Source organism: Sinocyclocheilus anshuiensis, unplaced genomic scaffold, assembly GCF_001515605.1.
Source record: "Sinocyclocheilus anshuiensis isolate Anshui unplaced genomic scaffold, SAMN03320099.WGS_v1.1 scaffold1562, whole genome shotgun sequence".
NCBI classification, from domain to species: domain Eukaryota; kingdom Metazoa; phylum Chordata; class Actinopteri; order Cypriniformes; family Cyprinidae; genus Sinocyclocheilus; species Sinocyclocheilus anshuiensis.
The window spans coordinates 395,055-417,437 of NW_015542414.1; the positions used below are offsets into that span (position 1 = coordinate 395,055).

Sequence of the window (22,383 nt, forward strand, 5' to 3'; positions counted from 1 at the left end):
TAAACTGGAGTGGACTCTGGAGTGAACTCATAGACCAGAACTGACTCTGGAGTGGACTCACACACTGGAGTGAGCTCTGGAATGAACTCATAGACTTGAGTAGACTCTGGAGTGAACTCTGATGGCTCCCAGACTGAAGCGAACTCAGGAGTGGACTCTGAAGGCTCCCGGGCTTGTGCGGGCTCTGGTGTGGACTCTGAAGGCTCCTGGACTGGAGCGGGCTCTGGAGTGGGCTCTGAGGGCTCCCAGACTGGAGCGGGCTCTGGAGTGGGTTCTGATGGCTCCCGGACTGGAGCGGACACTGGAGTGGACTTTGAAGGCTCACGGACTGGAACGGGCTCTGGAGTGGGTTCTGAGGGCTCCCGGACTGGAGCAGGCTCTGGAGTGGGTTCTGAGGGCTCCCAGACTGGAGCGGGCTCTGGAGTGGTTTCTGAGGGCTCCCGGACTGGAGCGGATACTGGAGAGGACTTTGAAATCTCATGGACTAGAGCGGGCTCTGGAGTGGATTTTGAAGGCTCCCGGACTGGAGCGGGCTCTGGAGTGGGTTCTGAGGGCTCCAGGACAGGAGCGGGCTCTGGATTGGGCTCTGAGGACTCCCGGACTGGAGCAGGCTCTGGAACAACAGGAGTGGACCTTGCTGCTCTCCTTCTCGATCTTTGTTTGCGAGATGAAGACAAAGATGTCTCACTATTCTCTGGGGAATAGAAATCCGACTTGAGACTCTCCGGGGGCACTGCAACAGGGACAGACTGACCGGATGGAACCACTAAACTGCGGTAACAGAGATAATCAATAAAACCCTAAAAGTCAAGAGTCCTCAGTCCCTCCATCTCCCACAGAGGCCAAGGGGTAATCCAAGCATTCATTAAAAATCTTGATGAGCTCGAAATTACAAAGTTCCAGTCCTACTGCCAAAGTCCAAAAAGTCTGTGCAAGACCTCCTACTCCCATTCCCTGTTGATGAAGAGCCGCCAACATCTGGAGCTGAGCCTTCCGCTCCTTCTTAGAAGCTGGAGGAAGAACGCGAATGGCCATGATTCAGAGGTCAGTGAAGAATAGCTGCTGGATCTGAGATGGTGGCTGTAGTATTCTGTCACGGAATGCTCTTGAGGCAATATTAAAGATCCAAATGCAGCATTTATTGTAAACAACAAAAGGTCCAGAAAACAAAGCAAACGGCAAAAACACAAGGTAATCTAGAAGGTAGTGATGTGACATTTGAACCTAGGCATCGGAGCTTGTGTCGAGAATAAATGGGCGTGCCAGATGAAGCTGTCTTCATCTTTCTGTCCAGTCAAATGCGCGATTCACTTTGAGTGTCGAAATGTTCGATCCCCCAGATCTTATTTTACGAATAAGTTTTAATTCTGACTTATTCAGTTACATTATAGATACCTAGTCATACAAGTAATATGAAGAATACAGTCGTAGCCAAAAGTATTGAATGAACACCACAACATCTTAAGTAGCAAATTTTCCAAAACACAAAATTTATGTCACTGCCAATAATTTTGGCCACGACTGTACAAATTATTTCAGGAAAATTAAATATTTGTCATATGCCCCATTATATAACACACAGCTGGAAACAATGAACCAATAATCAGAGCAAGGCATGATGGGAACTGAGGTCCAGAAGCAATGGGCAATGATCTGGGAGGAGTTTATGTAATATATTCATTATTAATCTTCTAGTCATACAGAAATATCTCATATTTAAATTTTGGAAGCATAATATATTCCATCCCCATTTACTTGCTGATGAATGGACAAGAGCAGCTTAAAGCTTCATTTAAATCCTCAACCCTTACTTCTGAAACACACTGCATTACTGCGCCAGTGAATATCTCCAAAACTTTCACTGAAATTAGATTTACAGAATGTAGGTACATAATTAAAATGAAATTAAACAAAACACAAGTATTCAATCAAATGATACAATTTCACATGTAAAAGGTCAAGAAATTAAGTACTCGCATGTGGTGCCTTCAATGTATTCAATGTAGCCTTTGAGATTTTCACATTATTTCAGAAATCTACCAGGTTGTTCAGAGCAAACAAAAGATTAAAGCTGATTGTTAACATACACAACATAAAAATATACAATATTTATTGGCCAGTTAAAAGCTTTAAAAAGGCATTTCTTCATTTTCATACACATTCATTTTAAATACATTCAAGTTCCTCAAGAACTCAACAGAATTTTTGAGGCACCTTTAGTTTTTATAGTGTAGATACATTATATGAAACACAGCTCTATTCTATTATATATATATATACTATGACAATGAAAAGCATGATCGTTTTATCCCTACTTATTACAGTGTAAGTATTTATGTATGTTTTATTGTTGTTGTAGTAACTAACATTTTGCTTGTTAATGTGTGTAATGTTTTAGCCAGAGGTGTAAAGACTGAGTACCTGAAAACCATACTTGAGTAAAGTACACATACCTTACAGTGAAAATTACTCCATTACAAGTTAAGTCATCAATTCCAAAACAACTTGAGTAAATGTCTCTGAGTATCTGATATTAAAAGTACTTAAGTATTTTACTTATACTAAATATAGGCTCAACGATGCACTAATCAAGGAGACATGCTAGTAAAAACAAGGAAGAGTATATAAACTCTTCCTTGTTTTTAGGAGTGAGGAGTGCAATCACGTGTATTTTCTAAAACCAAAATAAATCTCTTCACCTCAAAAAAAAGAAAAAAAAAATATCCTTCCAAAAGTTATCTTCAGTGTTATGGATAAACAAAATAATGTTAAGTAAAATTAAAAAGTCAAAGCTTTCTTGCACAAAGTCTTCTTGCACTGGATGTGCTGGTTTCGGCCTCATTGTTGGCTGTAGTAATGTCCTCATCTCATATATAAAACACCTGTGAATCACAACTACTTGCAAATGAACTTGCATTCACTTAATGTAGCCTTGTTGACAAGTTTGAGTGAGTAAGGGCAAAATGTACAAGATATATTTCAGTGCCCTCTAGTTGGTGATACCACTTCTTTTGTAGCAGAAATACACTCCTGCAGAAAAAGCTAGGTGCCATGCAAAATGTAATGTGTAATTGCAACACTCATTACAAATGTAGTCGAGTAAAGAGTACAGATACTTATTCAAAAATGTAGAGAGTAAAAGTTGCTCATATCTTTGATACTCAGTAAAACTACAGAGTATCTAAAATTATACTCAAGTACAGTAATTAATTATTTATGCAAATACTTTACACCTCTGGTTTTAGCATTGAATGCTTATGGCCAATGATGATTCTCTAATGATTATTCAGTGCAGTGAAACCTCAGCAATAAACTGACACTCTTTGATTTTGAGGGTGTTTCTGTGGTCTACTACTTCACTGACAACTGGGAAAAGGTGAAAAACTTTCAAGCAAGACCTGATGACATTCTAATCGCCACTTACCCCAAAGCAGGTGAGGGCACACCCCATTTAACAATTTTACCAGCATGTCATGTGACCACTTAACTCATATAATATTCTTTATTTATCTATTATTTTCCTCCTGAGGTCTATTTTTAATATTAGTAAAGATTTTTTTGGGGCTTACTTTTTTATGACAAGTTTTTATGACTTGAGATTCCCTCAATATACATATACAATATACAGTACACTATAGCCTCAATATACACTACATTTTACACCACTTCTGGTCCATCCATCCATTCTCAAAACCACTTTCCCAATTTAGGGTAGCTGGGAGTCTATAGCATCTCAGACCAGAGCTGCTCTGGTTTTTAGGAATAATAATGTATATACTGTATATAGTTTGTTTCACCTAGTTGTCTTGCATTTTGTTCTTGTTTTCTTTTGTTCCCGCTATTTGTTTCAGTGGACACTGTTTACTTTGCTCACCTGTTTTTAGATTTGTTGATTATCGTCCTGTGTATATATATTGCCCTTAGTTTGAGAGAAGGTTCACTCACAAACAACAGCTGTGTTCAAACACTCATACACTTATTCACTATTCCCTACATTAGTCCACTAATATAGTCCAGTTAAAGGAGTGAATGAAAACGAGTGAGTGAATTCAGACACTTTTGTGCTTGCTGCTTTATAATTGTTTGAAAAATAGCAAACTGGCAGCTCCAGTATCAATTAATAGCAAATGTATTCCTGTTTGATATTATGCTGTACCCACATTGGGCCAGTGGTCTGGAAAATGGATGTATGGATGATTCAGCTGCAGGCACCATCTTCTGGTGAGATGCAGGAATTCATTCAGCATGACCCTCACAGTGCATTAGACAGTACATCAGCTGTATGCTCATTATTGCAATGCATTATGGGATTAAATAAGTGCTCTTGATATCATTCACTATGGTTTCGGACATCACTACAAATAGCTGTCCCCTCAAATAATGCCCTATTTAGGGGTATGGGGGCCAATTTTGGACACAGCCATTGTCAAAGTAATTGTCATAGTTTTACATTTATGTAACAAAATTGTGTATCATGTGTAAATGATTTCAAACCTGAAATTGTTCTAAAACCTTTGATCAACAGTTTCATTACCTAAGTTATGAGATACATACAGTAAGGCAGAAGCCATGCAGAAATCTTGTCTTTACAAAAATGTGGCTTGAAAAATCATTATTTTTTATATAGTTGTAATCATCTTTTTTCAAGGGTTTAAGCCATCCAGAAATCGTGTAATACTTTAATACTGATCATCACTTTATATAGTTGTAAGCATCATTTTTTCATGTTTTCTGGTGGTTGTTGTTTTACTAATAGAGGGTTTTGCATCATGCAATAATTCCTACACTCCATTCTTCATTCATTCTAGGTACCACCTGGGTCTCATATATTCTAGACCTTTTGTACTTTGGTAAGGATGATCCAGAGTGCCAGACTTCCCAACCTATCTATATGAGAGTGCCATTCCTGGAGTCATGTTTTAAAGTGATACCATCAGGTATAATAAGTGCTCACTGAATTTCTTACCATTTTATGTTCATTGTCGAGTTTGAGTCTTTGTTTTGTTGTTGTTGTTGTTGCAAGTGAGCCACATCAAGATGTTTTTTGTTTTTTTTTACGTATCTAATATGCAGGTACACTATACCAATGAGTCAAATTATTTGATCTTTGGGTAACACTTTACAATAAGGTGTCACGTGTCACTTACAATAAGCATTACAGCTATCACTGTAAAATACTTTTTTTATAAATATGAGTGAAATTACAAGAGCAACTGTGAACTTGTAATGCTATACATACATTTTACAGTAAATTAGAATATTTGTGGTGAAATTCAATTCACTAAATTAACTACAATTGAGATTTTTCACTGCTGTGATAGTGTGTAAACATTTGGTTAACTTATTTCATTTGAGTCCACTGAGAAAAAATATTTCTTAGTATAAAACTGCAAACACTTAATGTGTAACAGTAAAGTAACTAAAAACATGACTTTAACTCAAATCGTTGCAGTTCAACATCAGCTACAGCACACATGTATGTGCTGAAGTACTTAACAAAGAGATCATCACTGCATCAACTCCACATTTACTGTCTTTAAACAAAACAGCAGAACATCAGTGTTTGTGGCTCATCATTGACTGAAGCACAGGCTCTACTCTCCAGCACAATGGTAACCCACAAAACTATATTAGATCTCTCTTGAGCAAAAACACATTCAGTTCAGTTAAATATTTACTCTCCTTATAGATAATTATGTGAATTATTAAGTGATGATTGTGCTTTAGAGATGAACAGCTGCTGTTAACAAGCAGAATCACTAATTGAAAGAGAAACACAAGAACTACAACTGACTTCAGCCACAGCCTTAGATGAAATCAACTGAAATAAAAGACATTAAATCTCTCAAGATCTAATTAAACAACTCCTAAAACAGCATTACCAGCTTCACACATTACAATTTGACTTTATTTCTGTCATATATCTACAAAACATTTTTGAGAATGAACAGAGGTTTAGATGTTTTTTTAAAAGCGTTTTGTTTGACCTCACCATTGTGGCGATCAGGGTTTGCTTTAGTTGGGCTTTTGACCCTTGACTTCTTAATGTTAGTTTTTTTTTTTTCTGCTATAACTGTGTTTGTAAAACACATTATAGCAAAAAAATTGTAAAAATGTGTTTTTTCTTTATTGTTGATTATGGTGTAATCATTATCTGGTGGTCTGATTCACTGACCTCATTCAGTGGCTAACCTCAAATGACATGGTGTGGGTTTTTTCATTAGTTTCGTTTTAGTCACAATAGCTATTTGACACTGCATACCGAAAGATTTTCAAAAAATTTTATACACAAACTCTTTTAGTATTACGGCGTCATGTACACACCCACAGACAGACAGACATCAAGAATCAGCACATGAATCTCAACAAGGGTGACAATCGGAAGCTTTATGCTGCAATGCATGCTGGGTACCAACCAGCACAGTACAAAACGCAACCTTGACTCCCAGCATGCATTGCGGCATGAATAAATTATGCCGTTGAATTGTCCACTTATTGTCTTCAATTCTTACTATGCTTTTATTTTTATTTTCGCTTTTGTTTTTGTGTTGAATTTTAGTAGCGTGTTTTGTGATGTTCAGATTCAGTGATGTTTGATTTATTTTGTTGATTGTCACCGTTGTTGAGATTCATACGCTGATTCTTGATGTGTGTGCTTCATAGCACCTCACCGCTTTTTTTTTTTAAACTATCTTTCATAACTGCCTGCTTGTTCTTTTGTTTTAAGGTGTTATCATAACTTTGTCTTCGCAAGAAAAGAGACACCTAATAAAATCAGTGAACCTGAGGTTTGAAAAACATAATCAACAATACCATAAATTCTGCCTTAGCTTGTTTCTTTTGCCACAACAAATGTGTTAAAACAAACATAATTACAGCAGCCAATTAAACATTAACGTCAAAAAGTCAAGGTTCAAGAGCCCAACTAAAGCAAACACTAATCTCCATCATGGTAGTGTCAAAAAAAACAAACAAAAGAAAAACATTTAAACTTCTGTTAATTCTCAATAACATCTTCAGTAGAGGCCTGACAGAAATAGCGTCAGTGTGGTTAGTAATGTGTGAAGCTGGTAATGCTGTTTTAGGAGTTGTTTAATTAGATCTTGAGAGATTTAATGTCTTTTATTTCAGTTGATTTCATCTAAGACTGTGGCTGAAGTCAGTTGTAGTTCTTGTGTTTCTCTTTGTCAGAATGCTCTCGATGGTGCCTCTGTAGAAGGTGTACATGATGGGGGCCGGGGCTCTGGCTCTTCTTAGTTTGCGGAGGAAGTAGAGATGCTGCTGTGCTTTCACATAGTTAATTCACATAATTATCTATAAGGAGAGCAAATATTTAACTGAACTGTATTCATGTGTTTTTGCTCAAGAGAGATCTGTTAGTTTAATTTAGTTTTGTGGGTCACCATTGTGCTGGAGAGTAGAGCCTGTGCTTCAGCCAATGATGAGCCTCAAACACTGATGTTCTACTGGTTTTTTTAAAGACAGTAAATGTGGAGTTGATACAATGATGATCTCTTTGTTAAATTCTTCAGCACATACATGTGTGCTGTAGCTGATGATGAACTGCAGCGATTTGAGTTAGTCATGTTTTTAGTAACTTTGCTATTACACATTATGTGTTTGCAGTTTTATACTAAGCAATATTTCTTCTCAGTGGATTCAAATTAAATAAGTTAACCAAAATGTTTACACACTATCACACCAATGAAAAATCTCAATTGTAGTTAATTTAGTGAATTGAATTTCACAACAAATGTTCTAATTTACTGTAAAATGTATGTATAGCATTACAAGTTCACAGTTGCTCTTTTAATTTCACCCATATTTATAAACGTTTCTACTGTAATTTTACAGTGATAGCTGTAAAAAAAAAACTTTTTGTGTTCCATGAAAAAAAAAAAGACTATAACTTTGCTTACATTTTTGCGACAGATGACTTGGACATACCACAATAAAGAGAATTGCAGTAGTCGATGATAAGTAATAAAAGCATGGATAGCGATCTTCTCCTGACGATGTAACTGAAAAAGCAAGAGCCTATCACTGCATTTACAGTGGGTACGGAAAGTATTCAGACCCCCTTAAATTTTTCACTCTTTGTTATATTGCAGCCATTTGCTAAAATCATTTAAGTTAATTTTTTTTCCTCATTAATGTACACACAGCACCCCATATTGACAGAAAAACACAGAATCGTTGACATTTTTGCAGATTTATTAAAAAAGAAAAACTGAAATATCACATGGTCCTAAGTATTCAGACCCTTTGCTCAGTATTTAGTAGAAGCACCCTTTTGATCTAATACAGCCATGAGTCTTTTTGGGAAAGATGCAACAAGTTTTTCACACCTGGATTTGGGGATCCTCTGCCATTCCTCCTTGCAGATCCTCTCCAGTTCTGTCAGGTTGGTGAAAAATTTAAGGGAGTCTGAATACTTTCCGTACCCACTGTATTTGTTAGGAAGTCATGGTCAATACAACTTTCCCTATAGTTTTCATTTGGGCCAAAGACTATGTCCCCGTTCTTTGATTCATTCAAAAATAAAAAGTTTTGAGATAAATATGTTTTCTCTTCATCTAGACAATCCAAAAAAACAATCGAAAAACCTTCATACAATAACAGTGACAGTTTGGATATCACATTTACAGGAGGGTTTAAAAAATAGTTACTAACAGAGAAAAGAACTGCAAAAAGGCCACTATTGGGGATATATTCATGTGTCTTAGTTTCCTTTGCTATAAGCCAAAGTCGACACATCCGTCTCAGCAGCCCTTCAGTGAGCCAATACTGTTAAGACTTTGAGGGAGAAATATCACTACCTCTGAGGGTTTCCTTTGAGCCATTTAGATGTGGTTCGCCCTGTCCTGTTCATTGGATCAGACTACCCCCACCTCATTACTGCAGTGAAACCAATTCACCTAGGCCCCCCAGGGGGACCAGCAGCCATCAAGACTCATCTCAGCTGGACTTTGCAGGGCCCTTTACAACACCTGCAACATGAGGTCTCAAACAAGTGGAGAAACTCTGGCAGATTGACATGCTTCCCTGGCAAAGTGAAAAGATGAGCACAAGATCCAGACAAGACCAGTAAGCAGTGAAAATTCTGGAGAGCAAGACGGTGACAGTAGAGGTGGATGGTGTTAAACACTATCCAACCCCACTTTTGTGCGTTAAGAATATGCCCGACCTCAAGGCCCCCAAAAATGCTCGTCTCCCTCAGCTGTGAGCCATCAAGAGAAGGCTGGCCAAAGATCCAGAACAAACAACAAAGGATACACCCAACATTTATGAATGGCAGGTTCTCCCTTCGGCACCACATGCAGCCCTTGCTGTGCAATCTTTGCATTACAAAAACATGTCCTGGATCATAGCCAACCTGGGGAAGACATCCACCATTCTGTCCTGAAGTCTTTCTACGTAGACAACTGTCTGCAGAGTCTTGTTGACAAACTCAGGAGTTTATTGGCAGAAGGCAGTTGTCCAGCAGCCAGCTCTCAACAATAAACCACTTACCTCCTGCGGCCAGATCAGACGGCACTGAACTTTGGATTTCACAAGGGCAGAACAACACCCAAGAATCTACATTGGGGCTCCTCTGGAATCACCAAACGGACACGCTTTCCAATAAGTATCATCCCATAGCAAACACTGAGACTAACATGCGCAGCATTTACAAAACTGTGGCAAGTCAGTATGACCCGCTAGGATATCTAATTTCCTTCACTACCAGAGCCAAGCTCATAGTGCAGCACCTTTGGGATAAGAAAAGAGACTGGATGACTCACACTTACCTGCAGATCTTCTACAGACCTGGGCAGAGTGGGTTGAGGAGCTGCCTGGCCTACAACACATCGTCCTTCCAAGACGTTACACCAGCCTAATCAGAGACACAGATATGAGCCAGAGAGAAGTACACATTTTCTGTGATGCCTCTGAGCGTGCCTATGGCTCAGTCGCTTACCTCCGCACAGAGGATCAACAAGTGGAGGTAGAGGTGACCTTCCTCACAGCCAGATCACGGGTGGCACCAAAGAAACAGTAATTAATACTTCGTCTGAAACTCTGTCCTGCGCTGACTGAGGCACAGCTTGCTAAAGTAGTCAGAACAGAATTTAATCTTTCCATCCACCAGATGTATACAGAGTTATGACGCTAAACTCCACCATCCAGGCCCTGAGAGAGTCTTTGCAGAGCTTCGGCATAAATATTGGATTCTTCAAGGCAGAGAGGCCATCAAATGGTGTCAAAAATCAAAAGAGTGATTCTGTGGACTGTCAGAAGTGGAGAAAAAACACTGAAGTACCCAAAATGGCAGACCTCTCGCCACCTAGATTACGCTTATTCAAGCCTGCCTTCTACTCCAAGGGAATGGATTGCTTTGGTCCATATACTGTTAAGTAGCTTGCAGAAACAAGAAGAAATGGGGCATCCTGTTCAAATGTCTAACTACCCGGGCAGTTTACATTAACGTCCTTCATACCCTCAACTCTGATTCATTCCTCATGTCTCTCAGATGATTCATCACTAGACAAGGCAAGCCATTCGAGCTATTATCAGATCAAGGGACCAACTTCAAAGGAGGAGAGAACGAATTGAAAGAAGCATACACAGCTATCATCCCAGAGCTGCAAAAGCAGCTGGCAAGCCATCACATACAATTTCACTTCAATCCCCCTAATTCTCCACACTTTAGTGGCAGCCAAAGAGAGATTCGTTCCCTAAAACATGATGACAACACTTGGTGCCCAGTCTGTCACCTTCGAAGTACTTTACACTGTTTTAAATTCCAAGCCACTGGGCTACACTTCATCTAACATATCTGATCTAGAGCCCTTCACACCAAACTCCCTACTCATGGGGCGGCCAGATTCAGACAGATCGGGAAAGCGTACGGATGCAAGCTGTACTGTAGTGATTTATCTTTGCTAAAGTTGTGTGGTGCCTGTAAAAAAAACCACACCCACATGCAAAGCAGAATTCCTTCAGTGTACCGAGTTGTGGTGACAATAAATTGGTTATTCCCGCATAAGTCTCTAACCGGATGCTTCATAGTGGGTCTGTTATTAACTGGCAAATTCACATAAAAGGAGAAGAGCCACCAGTAGCCATTCATTTTTACAAGAACTTTAGGACTATGATGATTTTTTGCAATCACCTTTGAGAAATGTTTAGACTTTGCAGATTTCACAGCTTTCTGAAAAGCAGCAAGAGAGTCTTTATGCATTTTGAAGGTTATTTTCAGTTTATCCTTTGGTGGCATGGGTGGTGGCATTAAGCCATGGCTCAGTTTTGGGTTTCAGCCTTTAAAACTTAAATGGGGCAGTGACATTTACAACCTTCGAAATGGCAGTATTTAACAGACTAAGATGTTGTTCAGCATCCAAGTCAGGCAAAGATGATTCCAGAAACGGAGATAGGCTGACCTCATTAAAGATGGCGGTGAAGTCATACTTCACTGTCGCTAGAGGTATAGAGTGACAGCACACACGAATATTAAAATCACCAGTCAAAGGAATATGGTCATACTCAGTTATAAATTCACCCACAAAATTAGTAAACTAATTGATAAAATTACAATAAAATAATTATCATACATTACTATTGTTGCTTTTTCCCACAACAAATTAAGGTCCCACATCATTTTAAAGTCAAGACAAAGCAGGGGATTGCATATGCAAACACAGCTGCAAGTTTTCTGTCTAGACAAATCTATCTAGAAAACTCTATACCTAAACACACAAAAGTTTCTAATATTTCACTGTTCCGTGTATGCATTCACATACCTCCGGTTTTTGAGGGACATGAAATCTTGTCTTGGCTGAACCACAATAAAACTAGGATACTTTTAATTTAGAACCACATTTTATTACTAACTTTCAGGAACGGAACTGGCTGATAATCTGACCACCTCTCCTCACCTCATCAAAACTCATTTACCTGTTCAGCTTGTGCCCAAGTCCTTCTGGGAGCAGAACTCAAAGGTGAAGTAAATGGGATTTTTTTTCACCTTGTGATGTGATGTAGGTGATAACATGTCATGAATCTTCCATTACAGAATGATAATAATGTAAAACTCATTTCATGTAATCATCCTATTACGTGACTTACTTTAGTGAGATCAAATACTATAGAATACCCAAGACATGCCACTTGTATAGTTTTGAGTGGGGGAAAATGCAAAATGCTCAATATGGCCACTCTGTCAAAGGAAGCCCACTGATTGAGTAAAGCCGGGCTCAGACTACAGGATTTTTATGATTATGAAATCTGGTGGCAGCACACACATAAGGAGAAACTTTACAGATTTTCTTCCCTAAAGTCTTAAATATGCACACACACACAAGATTTGAAAATCGTGGCACATCACACACTACAAGATATTATTAAGAATATCATGACAGAAGGAGCGCTTCACGTGATCTCACGTAGCAGATCGTCAATGACATTTCAGCAACTAATGTTTACGTGTTAGCTAGCGTGCTCTGAGGAGATTTCACCCTAGCGCTTGTTTTGCGGTTGTGCATTGGCTATTGTGAAAGTACTGACATAATTATAGCCGTGATCATCCAGATTTAAAATCCTAAATATCAAGCATGTTTGATATGATCAGGGCAGCCCTGATTTGTGTGAGCAGATCGGGAGGTGCAAGATTCAGAATCAGAAGGAGCTTTATTTTAGAAGGAGCTTTATTCAGTTATGTCCTTCAGGTAGGCTAGACCAGTCTCTCAAATGACTTCATGACCACAGACGTGAGAGCGACATGTCTGTAGTCGATAAGTCCAGTGATTTTGGTTTTTTGGGGACTGAAATGATAGTGGAGCGTTTGAAGCAGCAGGGAACTTCACACAGCTCCAGTGATCGTTGAAGATCTGTGTGAAGATGGGGGCCAGTTGGTCAGCGCAGACTTTTAGACAGGCAGGTGAAACACCATCTGGGCCTGAAGCTTTCTTAGATTTCTGTCTTCTGAAGACCCGGTTCACATCCTCTACACAGACCTTAAGCGCAGGTTGAATGGTGGGAGAGGCAGGAAGCGGGGTTGCAGGGGGGTAGGTGAATGTGTAAAGTGCAGATCAGAGAGGGTGTGGGGTGTGAGACTGGGCTTTTCAAACTGGCAGTAAAACACATTCAGATCATCAGCCAGTTGTTGATTCTCCACAGACTGTGGAGGTGGTGTCTTGTACTTTGTGATGTTCCTCAGACCAGTCCATACTGACGCCAGGTCATTGGCTGAAAACTGTTTTGTCAGCTTTTCAGAGTAGGTTTTTTTAGCCTCTCTGATCTCCTTTGTTAGTCTGTTTCTGGCCTGGTTGTACAATAATTTATCCCTACTTCTGTAAGCATCCTTTCTGGCATGACGAAGCTGTTTGTGTTTCCCAGTAAACAACGCTTCATCATTATTGAATGATAAGAATGACCTGGTGGGGATGCACATATCCTCCTCACAGAAACTGATATATGAAGTTACAGTATCTGTGAGCTCGTCCAGATTGGTGGCTGCAGCTTCAAATCACTCCAGTCAGCTATAGAAACTATAGAAAATAGAAACATAGAAACTATAGAAACAATCAGCGTTCTGAGACGCACACTTATGACTGCGCATGCACACTGGCTGGTCTTGCCTGAATAATAAGCTTTTTTTTTACCCTATTTGAGCACAAGAAACAACATTTATAAGAAAGTTGTTGTCAGATTTCATTGGTGATTTCAAATATGAAATTTTATCATAAACTTGGCGAACAGTTTTTGAGAATTTGATGTTTCCCCATTCGAGATGGGAGCTGCACTAGCATGACTGAGAGGTGTTTCAAATATGGCTGCCGAGTGAAATGACTTGCCTTAAAGAGACTTTGGTCATATGTTCTATCTTGATTTCATTTAATTTCATCATATTTTTAATTTGTGTTTTAAAGAGTCATGTTTGATAGAAAGTGATCAATTGAAGTGCAGTTTTATTTCAGTGAAAGGTTTGGCAGTTGTGGTAAATTGCCATTACATTTAAATAAATTAGTTCTTACATTTTAGGTGTGGTTTTACATTTTAGCTGTGACATAACTATTTTTTCCTTCATCATTTTTTTGTTCCAAACCTATTCAATTAAGTCAAGTCACCTTTATTTATGTAGTGCTTTATACAATGCAGATTGTTTCAAAGCAGCTTTACAGTGATAAACAAGAAAATAGTGATTCAGTTATGCAAACCTGTTATAAAACTATTTACATAATACTTAAATAAATAAGTTATACTTGTAATACTTTATCCTCATTTCCTGTCTCATGTTTTGTATATACTGTATAATATTTTTTTCCACTGCAATGCAAAAGACGATGCAGTTTCTTATTTTCATTTCGATCGAATGAACATGGCACAGCCTGCACAAGGAGACTGGAACACCTTCTTACAGAAATTTATGGAAGGAAAAAGTAAGTAAAATAATTGTTAAAGTCTAAGAGTAAAAATAAATAAATAAATAAATAAATCTTTCTGGGGTGCATTTCCCATAGGCTACAACTTGCTGCTTAACTAGCATAGTACAATGCATCGTTAAAGAAATCAACTAGCTGTTACATGTCTGTGGTTTTCTGTGTTGATTTTCCTTTGACCTAGTTTCCCTTGTTGTCTTGATTATGTCATTCTGTTCACTTGTGTTCCATTCATTTAGTCCCTCACCTGCATTTTTATTTATACTCCCTGTTCTGTTCAGTCCTTCGCCGGTTATTGTTTGGTTCTCTTTGTGGATTATTTGTGGACTATTCCCCATTGTCGTGCATTTACTACAGCCAGCACACACTAGCTTGTCATGATCCTTCTAACCACAGGTCGGGAGCTGTGATTCTAACCACACAACTTTGCGATGCTGTTTGCAAATGTCCATTTGATCTATGGTTTCGGGAAACAATGTGTGCGTCTCAATCGGCTCCCTAGTTCAGTAGTCAGGGCACTGATCAGGGAATCGGCAATTTTAAGGGCTGTCTCAATCACGAAATTCTTCCAGTGCACTGGAACGTTCGCTCCCTGAAAAATCCCACAATGCACCGCAAAAACTAGGGAGCATTGGTGCTCACTATGCTCCCTTACCGGAAATTACGTCACATTTCTGAAGCGCAAAACATAAACCACATGAACCAACTCGATAAATATAATGACACACAATAGAAGATTTGAAAAGACAAACCATTTTATTAGTATATTTCAGCATAAACACACATCGCTAGTGTCACGAATCCGGTCCATGAACTTCCGTCTGCTCGCCACCAGAGGTCACTCTTCCACTACTATGGACTCTTGCACCACACCACTGTTGCACTTCACCCGGACTACAGTTCCCATCATCCACTGCACTGATTACACACACACAGTTGATTGCACACAGCTGTAATCAATCACACATTCCCTATATAACACTCACTCTGATCCCTTCCCACTGCCGAGAATTGTATAGCGTTTATCACTCTCATAGCGATAGCTACTCTACGGAGCCTGTCTAGTTTTTCATAGCCTTATCTTCTCTGTTTTCTCATGTCCTGATCTTTGCCTGTGTATCTTGGATTCCCCCTCTCATCTTGCCCTATTCGGAAACTGTTTGCCCCTGCCTGGACCTTTGCCTTGTACCTGGATTTATCCCTCTAGTCCCGCCCTGTTGGATTACGTTCACCGTCAACTGACCCTCGCTTGTTTACTGGACTGCTCTTGTTTTGTGTTCTATATACCTGTTTGCCATTGCCTGACCCTCGCCTGTTTTGACCACACCCTTAATGGATTTCGCTTGCAAATGGATCCGTACGTCTCACATCTTGTTTGCTCCGTAACAGCTAGACAGGTAATGAACACATCTAGTTAACATTTATCATTAATATTTGGCTGAAATATTGTAAGACCATGTAACAGAACAATGAGTTTAAAGAGAATAAAAATAATATCAAAAAGAGATTGATCCTGCCTGTTGTTGATTCATTCCAGCAATGACGTTCTACAGTGTTGTCTGTTGATGTTGATGTTGTACGTAGTCATGTACACGATATACTGATTCACGAGCTTGGGAGCTGACTGAGATGCACCCAATGACTCGTTGAACTATGCTGATAACGATGGAACTTGTGACCATAGTTGGCTAACGATGCTTTTGGGAAACACACCCCTGGCCAGTTACATTGTGAACCTTTTTAAAGAACCATTTTGATATCAGGAAAAAAAATTATATAATATTTTCACTACAAGAACACTGAGAAAGTAAAAATATTAATTTTCTCTATTATGTGCAACCCCTTTATAAATCAAAAAAGTTGCCACTGATGGATATGTTTAAAAATCAGACTTTTTTTTCCTAGATGTGTTCGGCCCTTGGTATGACCATGTCAATGGATGGTGAGAGAAAAAACAGACTTATTCTAACCTAATATACTTGTTCTATGAACCTAATATACGTGTTTATGGTGGAAGTAAGTTCAGTTCATAAAGTAACATTATTATTGAGAGTAAAATCAGTATGTATATGTGTCAAAAGTATACATTTTACCATGACCTTTTCAGGACACAGGACATGAGGTGGAACGTTTGTGTTCCTTCTTGGGTTTGTCCATCTCAGTTGAAGAGAGGGAGAAAATAACAAAAGGGGTTCAGTTTGATGCCATGAAACAGAACAAGATGACCAACTATTCCACTATCCCAGTCATGGACTTCAAGATCTCACCCTTAATGCGGAAAGGTTAATAAACTACTAAATCATCTAATGTAGTTCTTCTAATTTCTGTCCTTACACTTGTTTTTATTTATCTATTTATTTTTTCTTTCCAAAAGGTAAAGTTGGAGACTGGAAAAGTCATTTCACTGTAGCACAAAATGAACAGTTTGATGAGGTCTACAAACAGAAGATGAAGAACACCACTGTCAAGTTCCGCACTGAGATTTAATACTTGAGTTTTGGATGTTGTATCAGAGTACTAGCTAAAAAAGGTTATATTTAATTTTTAAACTTAATTTTTAAACTTCAATCAAAATTGAGCATATGTTTTTTTTTTCTTTTAGTATTAATAAGTTAGCCTCAAGGATATCTTTAAGCTAGTGTGCTCCAAAACATTGATCAAATTAATATTTAGAAGATATAAAAATTCAAAGATTACAGTCTCAATACGGATAAACATGGATCAATGATTTTGCAGGCATCAATCAGCACTTCAGCTTCTCATCAGATTTTGTGACCAATCAAATGCTCTCTTGAATCTGAAGTCAAGAGACATTATAGACATTACCCTTACATTATAAAAGACACTAAAGCTGTGACTGATCACTTATTTACTCATGTATGTTAAATATGGTGAATGACGCATTGCAACATTGGTACCATCGATGGGCAGTTGTGGCCTAATGGTTAGAGACTCGGACTTGTAACCCGAAGGTCGTGGGTTCAAGACTCAGTACCAGCAGGAGTTGTAGGTGGGGGGAGTGAATGCCCACCCTCTTCCACCGTCAATACCCACGACTGAGGTGCTCTTGAGCATGGCTTGCCCACAGCTCCGGGGTTGTGTGTGTGTGTTCACTACTCACTGCTGTGTGCACTTGGATGGGTTTAATGCAGAGCACAAATGCTGAGTATGGGTTACCATACTTGACAAATGTCATGACTTTCACTTTCACTTCAAATGGTTAGACATCCTCAGTAATGAGGAGAATTGTGTGTTAGTCTTGTAATGAACTGGCCATCCATCCAGTCTGTTGCCCTTCATCAGTAACACTTTATTTTAAGGATCAGAAATTAGACAGTAATTAATGACTAATAACTGCATTTATAAGTGACTAGTTATAGACTTGTATGCCATTAAAGCTATTTATAAGGCCTTTATTAGTTGTAAAAATAAAACAAACTAATAGCTTGTATTGTGCAAATTACACACTTTATAAGTTCTCAGTACACTATGTGAATGTGTAGCTTATAAGTATGAAATAAATATAGAATGGGTATTTTGACAAAGACATTTAAATTAGCTGAAAAACACTGATTACATTTCTCACTAATAACTGCAATATTACTTCAGATTATGTTCCCTATTGTAACGTAAACATTTGCTGTTTTCCAATAAGAAAAGAAACATGAAATATTACAGGGAAGAATTCAGTCTTTATTGTTTTATAGTTCAACAAGGGAACAAACTACAGATGAGACACATTCGAATAATCACAGTCAACACACTGTATAAAAACATATGAATGAATAATAAAAAAAAATTAATAAGAACAGTAACAATCTTAATATTGTAACAATCTTAAATAGTAATTTAAAGTTAAAGGGCTCCTTCAGGTCCTTTTTATCAACACTGATCAAAAAGTTACTAGCCAATAAACTAATTTAACAAGTAATATATATTTGTAGAATATAACACATTGTAAACAAGAAAAAAGAACAAAAATAATTATAAACATCCAAGTATATTTTTTATTTAATCTAAAACAATTATCTAAACATTAACTTTTACTGAAGAGTCTCTTTCTTTCTTTCTTGAACAAGATCGTGCAGCAACACATAATCATTTCAATACTTCATCAAAATGGGCAATAGATGCCCTCGAGCCTTGAGATCTTCAATGGATCTTTTAATTTCAGGTTTTAACACTACTGGCACATCTTTTTGCAAAAGCAAGTAATGTTTCCATAGCTGGATCAAACACCAGGGTACTGTAGGTCTGGGGACTGCAATCTGAAGCTCTGCTATTGGTGCTGTTGCTGCTATGGTGCCTCTGTCAACATTGTACCGATGGAATGCCTCTGACATGGTGCAAACGTTCCTGAATGTTTTGAGGACTTGATGGTAGCGGCTGATGACCTCCTCTGGACCTTTAACTTTGCACAAATAAGAAAGAAAGATATATTGTCAAAACATAATTAAATGAAGTATATAAAGAAAAACAGTAAACAAAAATACAAAAAGTGCAGGCTTCTTGTATTTCTTGCATATTGTGATGGTAACTGATATTGCAGTTCTTTAGGACCAGTTTTATTTATTTGGAATTCATTTAAAAATGTGGATGCAAAAACACACCCTTATATGTAATATCATTTCTAAATGTTTTTTAATCATGTATTTCAAAGAGAATCTTTATCAAAAGAATACTTCAAACATAGATTATCAATGATATATTCAATGATATCAATGATAAGTCAATGAGTACTAAAACTTTCAAACTCCAAAAAGAATATAAAGGCAGTAGAAAAGCATTTTGTTCCATACGTCTTTAGTAATTTAATCCATATGTGGTATCTGGTGTAGGGTTTGTAAGAAATGTAGTTACATTATGTCTTGCAGTCTCCTAGCTGGATCATTATTTGAAACTCACTTACAACTGCCTCATACTTAATCCATGCATTGTGCCAAGAACACTGCCAGTGTTTTTGCAAACACTATTAATTGTGCAATGTCAAGAAGGAAAGTGTTTCCAACCAACTCCAATCACATTTCTTCAGAAGAAATGACTTGAACCACTTACTCTAACCTTAATGCTGCTTTTATGTGGTTTATTCATGTGTATTTTGAGGAAGGATATACATCTCGATCAAAATGTTTGTTCTTTGTTCCACAGAAGTAATAATGTCATACAAGTTTAAGATGGCAAAAAGGGTAAGTGATGAGAAAAACAAATTAAATAGAAATAAATATTTCACATTCACATTAAAATGATAAACATATTTCCATAAATAGAGAACACACACTTACAATGGTATAAAAAAAATATATAAATAAACCTAATAATTGAAAAAGAAACCATGAAAAAAAATAAAAAATGTAAAAATATATATATAAAATCATCAGTTAAGCCCAATTAGATATGAATATTAAAAGATGAGATCAGATGTTTTATCAAGCTGTTATTATTTTTGCACTTAGATACATATGTAAGGGAGAAGTGCTCTTAACATACTGATTAATAATGCTAAATGTGGATGAAAAAAAAAGTCCTGTCACAAACCTGGTTTGAACGGTCAGAGTCATATAGGTAAAAATATCTATACTTGCAGCATTGTAGTATCGATTTTGCTGCTCAACGTGTGTTTGCTTCTGTTTTTTACTTCATTTTATTTTCTCTTCCAGAAATTCTACCTTCATTTTCATAGAAAAAATTTTCTTTTTGGATTAATAAGTTAGCCTCAAGGATATCTTTAAGCTAGTGTGCTCCAAAACATTGATCAAATTAATATTTAGAAGATATAAAAATTCAAAGATTACAGTCTCAATACGGATAAACATGGATCAATGATTTTGCAGGCATCAATCAGCACTTCAGCTTCTCATCAGATTTTGTGACCAATCAAATGCTCTCTTGAATCTGAAGTCAAGAGACATTATAGACATTACCCTTACATTATAAAAGACACTAAAGCTGTGACTGATCACTTATTTACTCATGTATGTTAAATATGGTGAATGACGCATTGCAACATTGGTACCATCGATGGGCAGTTGTGGCCTAATGGTTAGAGACTCGGACTTGTAACCCGAAGGTCGTGGGTTCAAGACTCAGTACCAGCAGGAGTTGTAGGTGGGGGGAGTGAATGCCCACCCTCTTCCACCGTCAATACCCACGACTGAGGTGCTCTTGAGCATGGCTTGCCCACAGCTCCGGGGTTGTGTGTGTGTGTTCACTACTCACTGCTGTGTGCACTTGGATGGGTTTAATGCAGAGCACAAATGCTGAGTATGGGTTACCATACTTGACAAATGTCATGACTTTCACTTTCACTTCAAATGGTTAGACATCCTCAGTAATGAGGAGAATTGTGTGTTAGTCTTGTAATGAACTGGCCATCCATCCAGTCTGTTGCCCTTCATCAGTAACACTTTATTTTAAGGATCAGAAATTAGACAGTAATTAATGACTAATAACTGCATTTATAAGTGACTAGTTATAGACTTGTATGCCATTAAAGCTATTTATAAGGCCTTTATTAGTTGTAAAAATAAAACAAACTAATAGCTTGTATTGTGCAAATTACACACTTTATAAGTTCTCAGTACACTATGTGAATGTGTAGCTTATAAGTATGAAATAAATATAGAATGGGTATTTTGACAAAGACATTTAAATTAGCTGAAAAACACTGATTACATTTCTCACTAATAACTGCAATATTACTTCAGATTATGTTCCCTATTGTAACGTAAACATTTGCTGTTTTCCAATAAGAAAAGAAACATGAAATATTACAGGGAAGAATTCAGTCTTTATTGTTTTATAGTTCAACAAGGGAACAAACTACAGATGAGACACATTCGAATAATCACAGTCAACACACTGTATAAAAACATATGAATGAATAATAAAAAAAAATTAATAAGAACAGTAACAATCTTAATATTGTAACAATCTTAAATAGTAATTTAAAGTTAAAGGGCTCCTTCAGGTCCTTTTTATCAACACTGATCAAAAAGTTACTAGCCAATAAACTAATTTAACAAGTAATATATATTTGTAGAATATAACACATTGTAAACAAGAAAAAAGAACAAAAATAATTATAAACATCCAAGTATATTTTTTATTTAATCTAAAACAATTATCTAAACATTAACTTTTACTGAAGAGTCTCTTTCTTTCTTTCTTGAACAAGATCGTGCAGCAACACATAATCATTTCAATACTTCATCAAAATGGGCAATAGATGCCCTCGAGCCTTGAGATCTTCAATGGATCTTTTAATTTCAGGTTTTAACACTACTGGCACATCTTTTTGCAAAAGCAAGTAATGTTTCCATAGCTGGATCAAACACCAGGGTACTGTAGGTCTGGGGACTGCAATCTGAAGCTCTGCTATTGGTGCTGTTGCTGCTATGGTGCCTCTGTCAACATTGTACCGATGGAATGCCTCTGACATGGTGCAAACGTTCCTGAATGTTTTGAGGACTTGATGGTAGCGGCTGATGACCTCCTCTGGACCTTTAACTTTGCACAAATAAGAAAGAAAGATATATTGTCAAAACATAATTAAATGAAGTATATAAAGAAAAACAGTAAACAAAAATACAAAAAGTGCAGGCTTCTTGTATTTCTTGCATATTGTGATGGTAACTGATATTGCAGTTCTTTAGGACCAGTTTTATTTATTTGGAATTCATTTAAAAATGTGGATGCAAAAACACACCCTTATATGTAATATCATTTCTAAATGTTTTTTAATCATGTATTTCAAAGAGAATCTTTATCAAAAGAATACTTCAAACATAGATTATCAATGATATATTCAATGATATCAATGATAAGTCAATGAGTACTAAAACTTTCAAACTCCAAAAAGAATATAAAGGCAGTAGAAAAGCATTTTGTTCCATACGTCTTTAGTAATTTAATCCATATGTGGTATCTGGTGTAGGGTTTGTAAGAAATGTAGTTACATTATGTC

General features: G+C 37.3%; 1 pseudogene; it reads left to right on the forward strand.

Moving 5' to 3' along the window:
• The first annotated feature begins 1,027 nt into the window (after positions 1-1,027).
• Positions 1,028-16,907, forward strand: LOC107693417 (cytosolic sulfotransferase 3-like; annotated as a pseudogene).
• The last annotated feature ends 5,476 nt before the right edge of the window (positions 16,908-22,383 follow it).